The sequence below is a fragment of the Dryas octopetala genome, chromosome 4 (genome assembly GCF_963921425.1).
Source record: "Dryas octopetala chromosome 4, drDryOcto1.1, whole genome shotgun sequence".
Classification (NCBI taxonomy): domain Eukaryota; kingdom Viridiplantae; phylum Streptophyta; class Magnoliopsida; order Rosales; family Rosaceae; genus Dryas; species Dryas octopetala.
In genome coordinates this window covers 10,073,692-10,089,990 of record NC_141369.1, presented here as the reverse complement: position 1 = coordinate 10,089,990, position 16,299 = coordinate 10,073,692, and the positions used below count along the sequence as shown (strand labels likewise).

Here is a 16,299-nt window from a genome sequence, read left to right as displayed (position 1 = left end):
CTCTTGTTCACCTTGTGTTTGTACAAAAATAGAGACTAAAAAGAAAAAACATCAACAAAGTAAAAATGATCACAAAATTTGATAAGAGTTGCTCTGAATAGATATTAAGGTTGCTGCTACAGAGATGCTCTGCACATTGCACTCTAATTTTTCAAAGTATATAGTCCTTAAACTATGTCTCCTCCACAGAAAGAGAACATCAGTGGCATCTTTGCTGTTAGGCTTTTCTCTTCAACTTTTAAATCTGAATTCTAGTATCCTTTCAAATGTGATATGAACTTGAAGGTGTTGGTCCTTCATCGTGATATGCAAGGGCAAATGTGGTGGGGTTAGTTTGAAGTAACGCTTGAAAGGTAGTACATTGAGGTTCTTGATATGCCATCCATGACATTGAATTAAGCATGCTATCCTGCCACTATAACAAACCAATAATAATCCACTATCAACATCAAGGATAAACATATACATAATAAATTCATAAGCACTAACCAAATTTGCAGGGTACATTGTTGGTAGACATTGGCTAGTTCCACCCATCATTGTAGGAATCTATATGCCCAATAAACTTAAGTATAACATATTAATTAATATGATAAATTTTTAAGATAATATAATTAAACTTTACCTGAGAAGATTTAGAAGGTAATGGAGGAGCAGCAATATAATTTTCTGTTGCACTTGCTTCCTTACAATTTTGTGATTCCTGTATAGCATAATGAACATAGTTAGATTCAATTGTAAAAATCTCCATGTCATTATATATTATTCAATTGTAAATAACTTTTACCTTTGACAAAAGAGAGCTTGATGTTCGTTTCTTCTTTGCTAAAGCTTTCTCCAAAAAACTTTTAAATCGTCTTCTTCTTCGAGAAGTCTCTCTTTTCTTTAATCCTTTTGCTTGGACAACATTTACATTATCCGAGCAATGAGCACTATAACCATTAGCACAATCTATATTAGTAATGGGAGCAGGGTCTTCATTCTTATCTTGCACTTGACCATCAATTTTTAAACTTAGCATGTCTTCAATCATTTTGCTCAAATTTTTTGCATAGTCAAGGGCCAAACTATAAGCATCTTCATTTTCTGAAGCCCTAGATGATATCCTTGTAAATGTGTGGCACAAAGACCTATATCGGGAAGTCTGTTGCAAGTTAGCATCGGCTTGAATGTCCCTCCCATGCATGTCTTGTACACTTTGGGCTCTTGCTTTTTGTGTCCACCTTTTAAGAATATATTGACTAGGAATCTCTAGCATGTCCATGGCTTCCCGAAGGACTTTAATGGTGTGGTTTCACAAAATACCTTTCATCTCAAATAATCTACAGCTGCAAGATATGTTGTCTGAATCTTTTTTCCTCCTTACTTGTCTTTCTCTAAAGTCACCATAAGGTGCAACAACTGTATACACAATATTTTCATCATGATAATCAATTTTTTTTATTCGTAAATCAATAGAGTCCCCATACTGCTGTTGGAAATCCTCAAATATTGTTTTGGTATAAATATTACCTGCTTGTCTTACCATCATAGCAGGAACTCTAACCTGTGCATTTTTACAACACAACTCATACTCAGCTTGAGACTCTTTATACCTTTTTTCATTAAGCACCCTGTCAAAATGCATGAAAAATTGTAGCACATCATGGTTTGAGTTCAAATACTTTTTTAATGTAGAATTAAAACTCTCACTCAGTTGGGTGGTTTTTGCTCCTGCTGACCATGCCCACTTTACATATGCCATAGCCCATTTTTCCCTCAACTTATAGATGCTTTCCAACCATTGGTTATGACGCACTTTATAGTCTTCAAGCATTGCATCCCAAGCAGCTAGAAATTCATCCTCATCTTCATATTCATCCATAAACTTTGACATAATGCTCTTAACCACATTGGGTCCCTTGAACAATTAATTTAAATGCTTTATGGCATTATGCTTTATATGCTATGTGCAAAGCCTATGGTATGTGTCTGTCATAACAATTGCAAGAGCTTTCGGCGCCATTGCAGGATTCCCATCTGTGAAAATGGTTTTTGGAGCCTTCTTGGACATTGCCTTCAAAAATGTTTCAAATAGCCAAATAAATGAATCGGCACATTCATCATACATCAATGCTGCCCCAAAAACTGCAATCTCTCGATGATGATTAAATCCTACAAACACACCAAATGGGCGACCTGCTTCATTGGTTTTGTAAGTTGTATCAAATGAAACAAAATCACCAAAATGACCATAGTCAATTATCATTCTAGCATCTGCCCAAAATATATTAGTTATTTGTTCTTCATTGTCCAATTGTATAGCATAATAAAATGAGGGATTTTCTAGTGTATGATTTTGAAAATATTTCAACAAGCTGCCAGCTTCACCATATGCCATTTTTTTTTGCCTCTTAGATCGAAGATAGTGCTTTTGATCTATTTTTGTATATCCAAGAGATTCCCTTCCTCCAGCTTGTCTTCCCATCAACTCATATGCAGAACTAGGAAATATCCCAGATTCTTCTGCTAAATCTATTTGAATAGCTTGTGAGTCATGTATTTCCCTGTGAGATGGAAGCATATGTACACACTCTGGTTTCACAAGTGGATGGTTGTGTTGTTCCACAAAACTATGTATAAAATACTTACCATTATATCTATTCAACTTGATAACCATTTGAGCACCACACCCTGTCCTTGTCTCTGCTCTTGGATTTTTAATGATCTGATTTTGCTTAGCTTTAGGTCGAAAACCCTCCTTCCAACAAAGATAAACTCTTAAAGTGACTTCACCTGTTCTTCTATTTTTGTTTTGGTTGTCTTTTCTAATGGAAAACCCCATTTTCCTCCCATATTCATTATAAAAATTGTAGGCCATTTCTTCATAATCAAACTCCATACCACATCTTGGTTTACAAGCTAAATCACCCAAATCATCTTTATCATTGATGTCTGTAGCTGTTGAATTACTCATTTTCAACTCTGCAATATGCCAAGTCTAAGAGCAGAGCAAGTAGTAAGCATTCAAAAAAAAAAAAAAACCCCAAAAGACGAAAACATAAATCAGAATATGAATTTTTGGAGACAAATTGAAAAACTAAGACATACCTTGAAAAGATTAGATAAGACAAATTGTTGTGCAACCCAGCAATGAATGATTGAGTTAATTCAGAGTGGAAAGATAGGAGGGGAGTTGAAAACCGAATGAAAGGCACTGGAAGCAATTATAGTCTAATGGAGTGAATGTTTGTGAAGTGGAAGTCTGGAAGAAGCTCCAGAGCTAAACAAGCGGGAAGCCAATATTTTTTTTTTGTCAAACGCGGGAAGCCAATTAGACTGGGTTCACATTGTTTAAGGAACACAACAAAAAAAAAAAATTGTTTAAAGAATTAGATAAAAAATAAAATATTATTTTATTTGGGTGAGAATAAATAGGGACATCATTACTCCTATGGTGCATTATAAAACCATTAGATTGATTGAAGGGCTAAGATACAAAGTTGGGTACCAGTCTGGTACCAAAAAGCCTGGTAAGGAATCCGCTCTCCAGAAATTGTGTAAAAACTTGTGTAAAAAACATGATGTCACGGATCCGCCCCCTTCAGTTTTAGACACAAACAAACGAATCACTATTAGTTTGGGCCAAAAATCCAGTTGGCATGCGAAATTTCTTTACCACCAACTTTGTAAGGGTTTAACACTTAGGATTTAGGGTTTAGCCTTAAGGACTTCAACTCTAAACAAAATTCAAACATTACACAAAAAACCCTATAGAATATAGTTGTACCCAATGGTTGATATTTTTGGGTGGATTCAAAGAGAAGGCAAAGTAAAGTTTGAAGTTAAGTAGTCCTACTCTTTTAAGCATACTTCAAAAGAGAGAATTAAACTTACACCACAAAACAGAGAGAGTATGATAGGGGCCGGATAACAAAATCAAAACTCTCAACTGAAACCGCAAATCAAACTGATGTCATTTGACTTATCAATTAAAATCAGCAGAGGATCCAGTTACCTTCAAATAATGGTCACTTCTCATTTAAGATCAGAATTTGTCTTGCTGTTGTGGTCGGAGTCAATTGTGATCCTTTAACTGAACAGTTCTTTTACAAGTTTTGTACCCTACTGTACATTCCAAGCCTTGAGAAAAATACAACCCACCCAAAGAAGAGTAGAAGACTACTTATAAATCTAATAAAATTACGCTTGAATTTTGATATGACCAGTAAATTCCCAGTTCTAAACCCGGACACGATTAGAAATACCAAATTACAAGGACTGCTGAACTGAAGGTATTTGCTGTTTAAATGAGGCTGCTGACTTTTGATATAATTTTTTTATTGCTTATTAAAATTAAGAAAAAATAATAAAAATGCACGACCTGTTGTAAATATATTATTATGTGTGGCTATTCCTGTAATTAGTTGTTGGGGCATACTAGTAAATATACAAAACCTAGTAAACCCTACCTCTATATAAGGATATTTATAAGATGAATAAGATGACGACTGATATATTTCTCTCTGCCTCCTCTTTTCCACAATCCCTAATCTCTACATATTTTACAACACGTTATCAGCACGAGAAGCTCTTTGGATTGTGGATCGCTAAACGAAAGAGGATCATCATTCAATTTGTTCTTCAACCAAGTAGGTTTTATAAAATAATTTTATGTTCATGATTATTTAACCTTGATTGATTGAAAAATCCCCATGAAGCATGAACCCTAAATTTATGTGATTGATTTATTTGGGTTTATATATTTTATACATGCTTCCTTGAATTGAATGATTAAATAATAATAAATAAAAAAAAAAGGAAGAATTTTTGGGTGATCGGAAACCACCCCGAGTAGCAGCCCCGCGCTGCCTTGCGCTGCCAGCAGCAGCGTCTCCTCACTGCCAGCAGCAGTGCCAGCTTGCAGGAGAGCCCCCTCGCGCGCGCAGCAGCCCCGCGCCTTGCAGCCCCTCGCTGCCAACAGCAGCAGCCAGCCTTGCTGCCAGCGCATCCTCGCGTGTTGTTGGTAGCCCAGCGCAGCAGCCATGCAGGCCAGCAGGCCCATGCAGCCCAGGCCAGTAGCCCAGGCCCAAGGCGCCAGCCCAGGCCCATGCACCAGGCCCACGCAGCCAGCCCAACAGGCCCAAGGCCTACCTCTCAACTGCTGCCACGTGGACGCCACGCAGGCAGCCCAGGCCCGCCACGTCAGCTGCCACGTGTCTCCCACGCAGGCAGCCAAGCCGCTGCCACGTCAGCGCCAAATCGCTGCCACTCCCACGCTGACACATGGTGAGCCTCCTGAAACTTTGTAAAAAGGAGATGTTAATTCTTGTCATACTTGTGGTTTGAACCCAGGACCTCTTGGGTACCAAGAGTGCACCTTTACCACTGTGCTGCTGATAGTTTATTGTTAGTATGCAAACCATTTAATATATATACCCTAAATGCTAGAAACTTTTATTCAAATAATTTTGTGATATTTTTCTGTTCTACTTGGGTATATGAATATTTTACTTGTTTAAATTTTTGCACTAGAATATATGTGTAGAAATTGCAGGTAATTAATGAACCAGTAGTTCATACATAAATATTGAACCTGTAGCTTCAATAATGCCATATAAGGAACTTGAAGTTTCCTTTATAATTTCACCATACATGATAAAACCAGTAGATTTTACATGTCTATACCATGTTATAGAACTTGAAGTTCTTATTTATTGTTTATGGATATTATTGCCCGAAGCACTAATTATGATTATTTGTTCCTTTCAACCAAAGAATGTCAAATCTCAACAAGCTTGATTTCGTCGCTTTGGAAGTTTCCGGAAGAAACTATCTAAAGTGGACTCAAGATGTTAAGCTTCATTTGACTGCCAAGAAGATGAGATCGACAATCAATGCAGACAATGTTGTCGCAGAATCTCTTAAGGCAAGTGCCATGATCTTCATTAGGAAGCATATGGAGGAAGCACTCCAAGTTGAGTACCTCGCTGAAGAGGATCCACGAGCTCTTTGGGTTGCTCTGGAAGAGCGGTTTGACCATCAAAAGACCATTTTCTTGCTTGAAGCAAGACATGATTGGCAGAACATTCGTTTCCAGGATTTCAAATCCGTGAATGAGTATAATTCGGAGATCTACCGGATCCGGTCGCTCCTCAAATTTTGTGGGGAGGAGCTCACCGAAGCTGACCTATTGGAGAAGACTTTCTCCACCTTCCCTGCCTCCTGTTTGGTCCTGCAGCAACAATACAGGGAGAGGAATTTTACCAAGTTCTCGGCATTGATCACCACTCTGTTGCTCGCCGAAAAGAACAACAACTTATTAATGAGAAATGATCAAGCCCGACCTGTCGGTACTAAAGCAGCACCATTGCCTGAAGCAAACGCTGTTACTTATCGCGATTCAAACCGCGAAAGAGGATACCGAGGTCATGGAAAGGGCACAAAGTCTGACCGCCCGAGATATGGAAGGAAAGGTTCTCAGAGGAATGGCCTGTATGACGGAGGCCAATGTGGCCATGGCCCACGTGGTAGAAACCACGGTCCCTCGGCCCTAAGAACTCGAAATGAGAGGAACACTGGTCCAGCCCGTCGCCACCAGAATCAGAATCAGAATGATCTCTGTTACCGATGTGGAGGAACTGATCACTGGTCCCGCACCTGCCGTGCATCAGCGGAAGCTGTAAATGAGTATCACGCCAGTCGCGGAACTCGAGAGACCAATCTCGTTGAGGGATCATTTCCTATGGATACCACCTTAGAGGTCACTGATTTCCAGACTGCTACTGGACACTTCGAGGACTAGAAACTCGATGACATGGATATGATCGGCGCTTGTGCCGTATTTATTTTCTGAATAATGTTTTTCTTATTCAGATTATTTTGGTGATTTATGATTTGGATTATTTGTTTTGGAAATTTGGTTATGCTCGAATATTATTTAATTCAATTAAGTTATTTTCATACATGTGATCTATTGAATTAAATTTATGAATAAGCATGTTTAGTGGGGAAGTTTGTTGTCTGGCAGACAGTGCTACTACGCACACCATACTTCAAGATCGGAAGTATTTTTCAAACTTATTGCTTACTCATACCTCTGTGACAACCATATCAGGCCAATCCAACCTGATAGAGGGCCATGGAAAAGCCCATTTTTATGTTGTCCAATGGTACTGAATTACCATTAATGAGGCCTTATATTCTCCAAGTTCCAGAAGAACGTTGTTGCGTTATAAGGATATTCGAGCCAACGGTTATCACGTTGAAACCACTGAGGAAAATGGAGTGGAATATCTTTGCATAACCTCCAATTTGTATGGCCAGAAGCGTACATTGGAGAAATTGAAATGTCTATCGAGCGGTCTCTATATGACCACCATTAGATCGATTGAGGCAAATCACATAGTTAACCAGAAGTTAACCAATTCGAGCAGTTTCTTTCTATGGCATGACCGGTTGGGATACCCAGGTCAATGTATGATGCGCCGTATCCTCAATTCATCACACGGGCATCCCCTTACTAATAAGGATCTTGTGTTTAGTGACACACTATGCCAAACTTGCTCGCTTAGAAAGTTGAATACTAGACCATTATATGCAAAGACTAGTAAAGACTCCATCCTTTTCCTGCAAAGGATACAAGGGAATATTTGTGGACCTATCCAACCACCATGCGGACCATTTAAATATTTTATGATTTTGGTTGATGCATCGACAAAGTGATCACATGTTACACTATTGTCCACAAGAAACGATGCTTTTGCTAAACTTCTCGCCCAGAAGGCTCACCACACGGATTATCCTATAAAGTCCAGAAGATTTGATAATGCCGGAGAGTTTACATCGAAAACTTTCGATGATTATTGCATGCCCCTAGGGATTAATGTTGAACATCGAGTTCCCCATGTTCACACCCAGAATGGTCTCGCAGAAGCGTTCATTAAAAGATTACAAATGATCGCACGAACCTTGGTTATGCGCACCAAGCTTCCAATTTCTGCGTGGGGCTATGCAATCTTGCATGCAGCCATGTTGGTCCGGTTGAGGCCCACTGCTACCCAACCTTACTCCGCGTTACAGCTGGTGACTGGGTACGAACCTGACGTTTCGTACTTACGCGTATTTGGGTATGCAGTTTACGTGCCAGTTGCGCCGCTACAACGTACCAAAATGGGTCCTCAACGAACGATGGGCATATATGTCGATTATGAATCCCCATCCATTATACGCTTTTTAGAGCCCTTGATAGACGATCTCTTTACCGCTAGATTTGCGGATTGTCACTTTGATGAGACAGTCTTCCCGCCGTTAGGGGGAGATATGAACGTCACCTTTCCTGAAGAACGACGTGAATTGACGTGGAATGTCCCCACTATGTCTCATCTCGATCCCCGAACCGCACAATGTGATAGTGAAGTGCGGAGAATTCTAGATCTACAGAGTATAACTCATAATATGCCAGACGCATTCTCTGATCTAGCTAAAGTGACGAGATCACATATACCTGCTGCAAATGTGCCTGCAAAGATATCCGTCCCCGAAGGACGTGTCGTCCTAGGAGGACGTGTCGTCCCAGATGGACGAGGTACAACAATAGTGGCTAACCAGTCATATGTCCCTGCCCAGAAGTGAGGTTGACCACTAGGTTCGATGGACTCTTATCCCCGGAAGAGGATACATTTGGCACAAATGAGTCCCCTTGACATCGCGATCTCAATCGATCCATCTCACGAAATAGTTTCGGATTATGGGTCCGTCCCAGAAGAGACGACGTTGGGGGACGCTCCAACGTTAGAACCCACTCTCGAGAACATAGAGATCTCTATAAATTATGCATGCTTAAGTGAGCTCTGGAATCGAAACGAGATTATCATCGATGATATATTTGTATTCGCGGTAGCTACTGAAATCATAACTAGCGATGACATCGAACCTCACTCCGTTGATGAATGTCAACGTCGAGACGACTGGCCAAAATGGAAAGAAGCAATCCAGGTCGAATTAGATTCCTTGACAAAGAGAAAGGTGTTTGGGCCTGTCGTTCCTACACCTTCCCCATGTTAAACCTGTAGAATTTAAATGGGTATTTGTAAGGAAGCGTAATGAGAAAAACGAGATTGTGAGATACAAGGCTCGTCTAGTGGCGCAAGGATTTTCTCAACGCCCTGGGATTGATTACGAGGAAGAGTATTCCCCCGTAATGGACGTCATAACGTTCCACTACCTTATCAGTTTGGTAGTTTCTGAAAAACTGAGTATGCAGCTTATGGATGTGGTCACTGCTTATCTCTATGGGGATCTTGATACAGAGATATATATGAAAGTTCCCAAAGGACTTAAGACACCCGATGCAAATAGTTCTAGACCACGGAACACGCTCTCCATTAGTTTGAGGCGTTCACTTTATGGATTGAAACAATCTGGACGGAGGTGGTATAACCGTCTAAGTGAGTATTTGATCGGGATGGGATATGTGAATAATGTTCTATACCCTTGCGTGTTTATTAAGAACAAGTTCCGGCTTTGCTATTGTAGTTGTTTATGTCGATGACATGAATCTAATTGGTACTCTTGAAGAGATCAAGTAAACAACTAAACACCTGAAGTTGGAATTCGAGATGAAAGATCTTGGGAGAACGAACTTCTGTCTCGGCCTGGAGCTCGAGCACCGTGCAGATGGAATTTTGGTCCATCAATCAAATTACATCCAGAAGATGTTAAGGCGCTTTAATGAGGATAAAGCGAAGCCTTCTAGCACGCCCATGATCGTCCGTTGTCTAGATCCTAAGAATAATCCGTTTCATCCAGTAGATGATAACGAAGAGATATTGGCACCAGAAGTCCCATATCTAAGTACAATAGGCGCATTATTGTACTTGTCTCAATGTACTAGACCGGACATATCATTCGCTGTGAACTTGTTAGCTAGATGTAGCTCTGCGCCAACACGCCGCCACTGAAATGGCATAAAAGACATTTTCCGCCACCTTAGAGGTACGACGGATATGGGCTTATTATATCCCTAGCTACGCATCAAGGAATGAATCGAACCCCCTCGATCCTCGGAATGATGCCCGCCTTTTGGATATGCTGACGCAGGGTATCTATCAGACCCGCATAAGGCGCGTTTTCAAACTGGTTATGTTTTTACCATTGAGAATACAACAATATCTTGGAGGTCTACGAAACAGACCTTTGTTGCTACCTCTTCGAATCATGCTGAGATTCTAGCCCTTCACGAAGCAGTTCGTGAATGTATATGGCTAAGAGCAGTTTCCAAGCATGTTCGAACTACGTGTGGGCTGAATTCCACCACTGATGAACAACGATTATCTATGAGGATAATGCCTCTTGCATCCAGCAGATGAAGACGGATTTCATCAAAGGAGACAACACCAAGCATATTGTACCGAAGTTCTTCTTCGATCAATAGCAACAAGAGCATCAGATGATTGAAGTCAAGCAGATCCGATCTCAAGACAACCATGCAGATCTCTTCACCAAGTCACTGCCAAAGTCCACGTTCTTGATGCATGTTCGAGGTATTGGGTTGCGTAGATTGGTTGATTTACCTAGTATGTAGTCTTCAGGGGCAGTCGACATCAGGGGGAGTATCCCGAAGCATACTCGCTTGACCATCGTGTACTCTTTTGTCCTTCGTCCAGGGTTATTTTGTCCCATTGGGTTTTGTTACCTGGCAAGGTTTTAATGAGGCACATCTTGGCATGGTCACCCTACTCATACTACATCTTGAAGATGTGTTGATCTGATATATATGCATTTGCTCATCTTTTCCCTTCGACCACGGGTTTTTCCCATTGGGTTTACCGGGCAAGGTTTTGGTGTAGCAACTCTAATGCACCCCGCTCCCATTGACATACTATCTGCTTATGATCAAGAAGATATGACTTCACCTACTTTCGAGGTTCTGATGCGACTACTCCACACTCACGCGCGTTGTACTCTTTTTCCTTCGACCAAGGTTGTTTTTGTTCCCACAGGGTTTTTATTACTTGGCAAGGTTTTAACGAGGCAACTTAGAAGCGCATAGCAGAGACAACACTAATGACATGGAATATCCAAGGGGGAGTGTTGTAAATATATTATTATGTGTGGCTATTCCTGTAATTAGTTGTAGGGGCATACTAGTAAATATAGAAAACCTAGTAAACCCTACCTCTATATAAGGATATTTATAAGATGAATAAGATGACGACTGATATATTTCTCTCTGCCTCCTCTTTTCCACAATCCCTAATCTCTACATATTTTACAACACCCAGTTATCCAGTATTCCTCTATAACTATCTCTTTCCTAATCACAATAATCCTGTGGTTGTAACTTGTAAGTACTTGAATTTCTCTGCCCCTCACTCCGTGCTTCTCATCTAAAACATGGATTCTCCTCTGCTTCAGTTTCTGATTCCTTTCCTTTTGATCACTTCCTTCATTTCAATCAACTTCGAGCTATCTCTATGTGCAGATGATCCACAATATGGAAACTGCAGCCAACCCATTAACTGCGGGGGCAACACAAACATCACGTACCCCTTTTGGGGAGTAAACCGACCCGATTACTGTGGTGAACCTGCATTCGTGGTCCAATGCAAAAACAACACCCTAGTGATCACCAGCATCGATATCGAGCTCAGAATCCTTGAAATGAATTCTACTAGTCCTCCGACTGTAAAAGTTGCTAGACAGGATTACTGGGGTACTATCTGCCCCCCGAGTTTACAGAACACCACCCTCGACCCCTCTCTGTTTCGTTATCCCACTTCTGGGAATAGCAGCGTGACCTTTTACTACGGCTGCAATATCTCTCCTGGGATTCCGAGTCAGCAGCCTTGCACGACAGGCGGTACAGCCAACGCCAGTGTTTACTATTTTACAGGAAATTCAACAATTGGAAATTCTGAGGGATGTACAACTGAGGTGCAGGTTCCGGTTCCGATTTACTATTTTACAGGAAATTCAAAATATCACTGTTGAGATAAATAGGGGTTTTGAATTGGGGTTGCAGATTAATAATGGTCAATGGACTCAATGCAACAGTTGTGAGGATTCAGGAGGAAAGTGTGGGATTGACACTAGTAATGGTGGTGAATTCCTTTGCTTTTGCAAAGACCAGCCCTATTCAACCATATGTTATACAAACACTAAATCAGAAGGAGGTATGTACTATGTCCCTTGTCATTCTCATACAAATTACAGATCCTTAATTGGAAGATGTTAGAAATTTTTATGCCCATTTAATTCCAGACTTGGTGTCTCCACACTTTTTATCCCATCCTAGGCTTCGACCTACTTAGGTCTTTGTTTTAAAATGATTAATTGGTTGTAAATTTAAACCCTGCACATCATCATCAAGTATGTGTGTCCCTAACTTGTCATTGTCTTATAAATTACAGATTAGCAAGATGTTAGAAAATGTCAAGCCATTTCTATCAAGGTTTCTGATTTGTTTGAGGGGAATTCTTTCATACCTACCAAATACTCAATATTATTTTTTTCAAAATCTTTCATTTTGACCTCAAATCAAATTTAAAAAAAATGAAAAATGAAAAACGTACCAGCAAACAACGCTCCCCACCCACCCACCATCTAGCAGCAACCCTACCACCGCCGGCCCCTCCCCTTTCCCAGAAGGGGCCTATATATATATATATATATATATATACAGAACTCTTATGATTATTAGTGAAAAAACAAGAACTCTTACGATTTAACCTTTTTGGTTCCAGGTTCTGGTCCGCAGGTACTTATTGCTCTAGGTATGTATATATAGTGAAATATATAACAAACAGAAGTTTCTTTGAATATTTCTCTTCTTTTCTTTTTCCTTTCTTGCACAAATTAATAACTTCAATAATTTTTGTATATAGTTATCTTGGGAACTGTTTTTGGGACCACCATAATCATTGTTGGTATTATGTGCATATCAAGGAAAAGAAAGGTCATCTTCAGGAAATTTAAAAGGAATGAGTTTGATGTCGAAGCATTTATAAGAAATTATGGATCGCTTACCCCAAAGCGGTATAGTTATTCGAATGTGAAAAAAATGACAAACTCATTCAAAGAGAAAATAGGTAAAGGAGGGTATGGCATTGTATACAAAGGAGAGCTAGCAGGAGGCCTTGTTGTGGCCGTGAAAGTGCTAATGGAGTCCAAGGCTAATGGAGAAGCTAGAATTCATTAATGAAGTTGCTAGCATTGGTAGAACTTCTCATGTCAACATAGTTACTCTTTTGGGATTTTGTTATGAGAATGATAAAAGAGCTCTGATTTATGAATACATGCCTAATGGATCTCTGGATAAATTCACACTTGATCACGCATCTTCTAATGAAAATTGTCGGTTAGAATGGAAAATATTATGGGAAATTGCAGTTGGAGTTGCGCGAGGACTAGAATACTTACATCGTGGTTGTAACACAAGAATTCTGCACTTTGACATAAAGCCACAGAACATTCTCTTGGATAAAGATTTATGTCCTAAAATTTATGATTTTGGCCTTGCAAAACTATGCATGACGAAGGAGAGTATTGTGTCGATGATGGGTACAAGAGGGACTGTTGGATATATTGCACCGGAAGTATTTAGTCGGAACTTTGGAGGAGCATCTCACAAATCTGATGTTTACAGCTATGGGATGTTGGTTCTCGAAATGGTTGGAGCAAGAAAGAATTTGGATTCTGGAGTGTCTCATGTTAGTCAAATGTTTCCAAATTATGTTTATAAAGATCTAGAGTTGGAAAATGATGAAAATATTTTTGGGGTTGTATTAGAAGAGGAGAAGGAGATAGCAAGAAAGATGATATTAATAAGTTTATGGTGTATTCAGACCATTCCATCTAATCGGCCATCAATGAGCAAGGTGGTAGAGATGCTGACCTCTTTATTCCTTGCAAATTGCACCAAAGCCTTTCTTGTTTTCACCTACAAGACCTGCAGAAGAACCTGTGACCACATCCCAACTATCTGAAACAAGCTAGGGCTGTATTAATTATATGCTTATTAGGAAATTCAAGCTGAATTGTAAAAATATTTTTAGTTTGTGAAATTGAAACAACTTTCATTATGTAGAAAGTGAAAAAAAAAAAAAACAATTTTCATTATATAAAAAGTCAAAATGAAAGCCATTTTCATTTTTACTTTGTAAAATTTCTAAAATCACATCTGTGACTCAAAATTGTCAAAATTAAAAGAACAATATTAACGTAGAAATTTCGCAAAAGTACAGTGACCAAAAGTGTCATTTGACCTTAAATGTTTTATAGATTAGAGTTTTAATTGATTTTTTAATTTTGGGTGAACTGAAATAGTAAAAAAACTTAGCTGAATTGAAAGGAAACTTTAGTTTAGTACCTAAACTGAAACTGCCCCTCAATTTTATTTCAACAGCAGTACAAAAATCTTTTTGTATTTCAGTTTTGGGGGCAGATCTGTGACATTAGTTTTGCCATATCAAACTTAATATGACTTAAGGGTTCTAAAATTGTGTCAAAACTTGTGCCAAAAACATGATGTCACGGACTCAATCCCTTCAGTTTTAGGCAAAAACAAATGAATCACTATTAGTTTGGGGCCAAAAATCCAGTTGGTATACCAAATTTCTTCACCACCAACTTTATAAGGGTTTAACGATTGGGATTTCGGGTTTAGCCTTCAGGTTTCACGGTGGATTTAAAGAGAAGGCAAAGTAAAGTAGTCGTACTCTGTTAAGCAAACTGTTGTGCTTAAAGCACCAAAAACAATCACAACAGAGATGCAAGAACAGAGAAAAGAGAACAAACACACGATATAACGTGGTTCGGCAATGTGCCTACATCCACGGAGCAGCTGTAACAATTTACTAAATAATGGAGATTACAAAGTACAAATTAAGCTCTCAAGCTTTCTCTCTAAATGGCTCTCAAAAAACAAAATAGCTTCTCTCACAAGATGAAATAAACACACACCAGCAAAAGCTACAGCATACTTCTTAAAGTATGCTCTTATATTTATTCCCCAAAACCACGTTGAAACAAAGAGGTGATTAAGACAAAACTATGTGGAATAGTAAAGGTCTTCATAATTAGAGATAAGCTAGTTGTCCAAAGCATGCTGAGATATTGGGAAGCCCAAAGGTCTGCAGCCCAAATTAATAATTGAGCCAATATTTAACAATCTCTACCTTGGCGAGACTGCAGACTTCACAACAGAGAGAGAACCCACAAGAGAGCTAACAAATCAACAAGTAATCATCACCATCCTCCACCTTGACAAGAGAACTCATGCCAAGCCAAGAAGCCAAGTTCCAGCTGCTCATCTAACAACTTAATCAACATTCAAAATGTGAGCCATGTTCAAACAATGTTCAAACTTGGCACTCCCAACCACTTTAGTTAACATATCAGCAGGGTTATCTGCAGATGCAACCTTCTGTAGATGGATGTTTCCTTTAGACACAATATCACGCACAAAATGAAAGCAGATATCAATGTGCTTAGTTCTTGAGTGATGGACTTGATTTTTAGCCAAGTGAATATATAGCACTTTGGCTGTCACAATAAACCTCCACCTGTTTTTGATAAATCCCCAAATCATTTATCAGTCCATGTAACCAAATAGCCTCTTTTATAGCTTCTGTAATAGCCATATACTCAGCTTCAGTGGTTGACAAAGCTACAGTGGGCTGCAAAATTGATCTCCAACCAACTGGACCCTTGGCCATAGTAAACAAGTATCCAGTAGTAGACCTTCTTTTGTCTAAATCACCTGCATGGTCAGAATCAACATATCCAACCACAAAATTTCCAAAACTGGAATTATCCTTCTCAAAACATAAGCCGACATCTCTAGTCCCATTTAGATACCTCAATATCCACTTAGCTGCTTTCCAATGTTCTATACCCGAATCATGCATATAACGACTTACCAAACCAACAGCATGAGCAATATCCGGTCGCGAACAAACCAAAGCATACATTAAACCACCAACCAAATTAGAGTATGGAACATTAGCCATGTATTTCTTCTCCTTTTCATTTTTAGGAGATAATAATGCACTAAGTTTAAAATGATCAGCCAAGGGAGTACTCACAGATTTGGTGGTGTCATTGATTCCAAAACGCTGCAACAATTTCTCCAAATATTGCTTTTGAGTCAAATATACCAGACCCTTTTTTCTATTCCGAGTAATTTCCATACCAAGGATCTTTTTTGCTTCACCAAGATCTTTCATTTCAAACTCATTTTTCAATTGTGCTTTCAATTTCTCAATCTCCTTGATATTCTTTGCAGCAATTAACATATCATCAACATACAATAGCAAA

General features: G+C 39.3%; 2 pseudogenes; one reads left to right on the top strand and one right to left on the bottom strand.

The window, feature by feature from the left end:
• Positions 1 to 262: 262 nt before the first annotated feature.
• Positions 263 to 2,956, bottom strand: LOC147286669 (protein FAR1-RELATED SEQUENCE 5-like; annotated as a pseudogene).
• Positions 2,957 to 11,356: 8,400 nt separating this feature from the next.
• LOC147286668 (LEAF RUST 10 DISEASE-RESISTANCE LOCUS RECEPTOR-LIKE PROTEIN KINASE-like 2.4) lies at positions 11,357 to 14,146 on the top strand (annotated as a pseudogene).
• Positions 14,147 to 16,299: the final 2,153 nt, after the last annotated feature.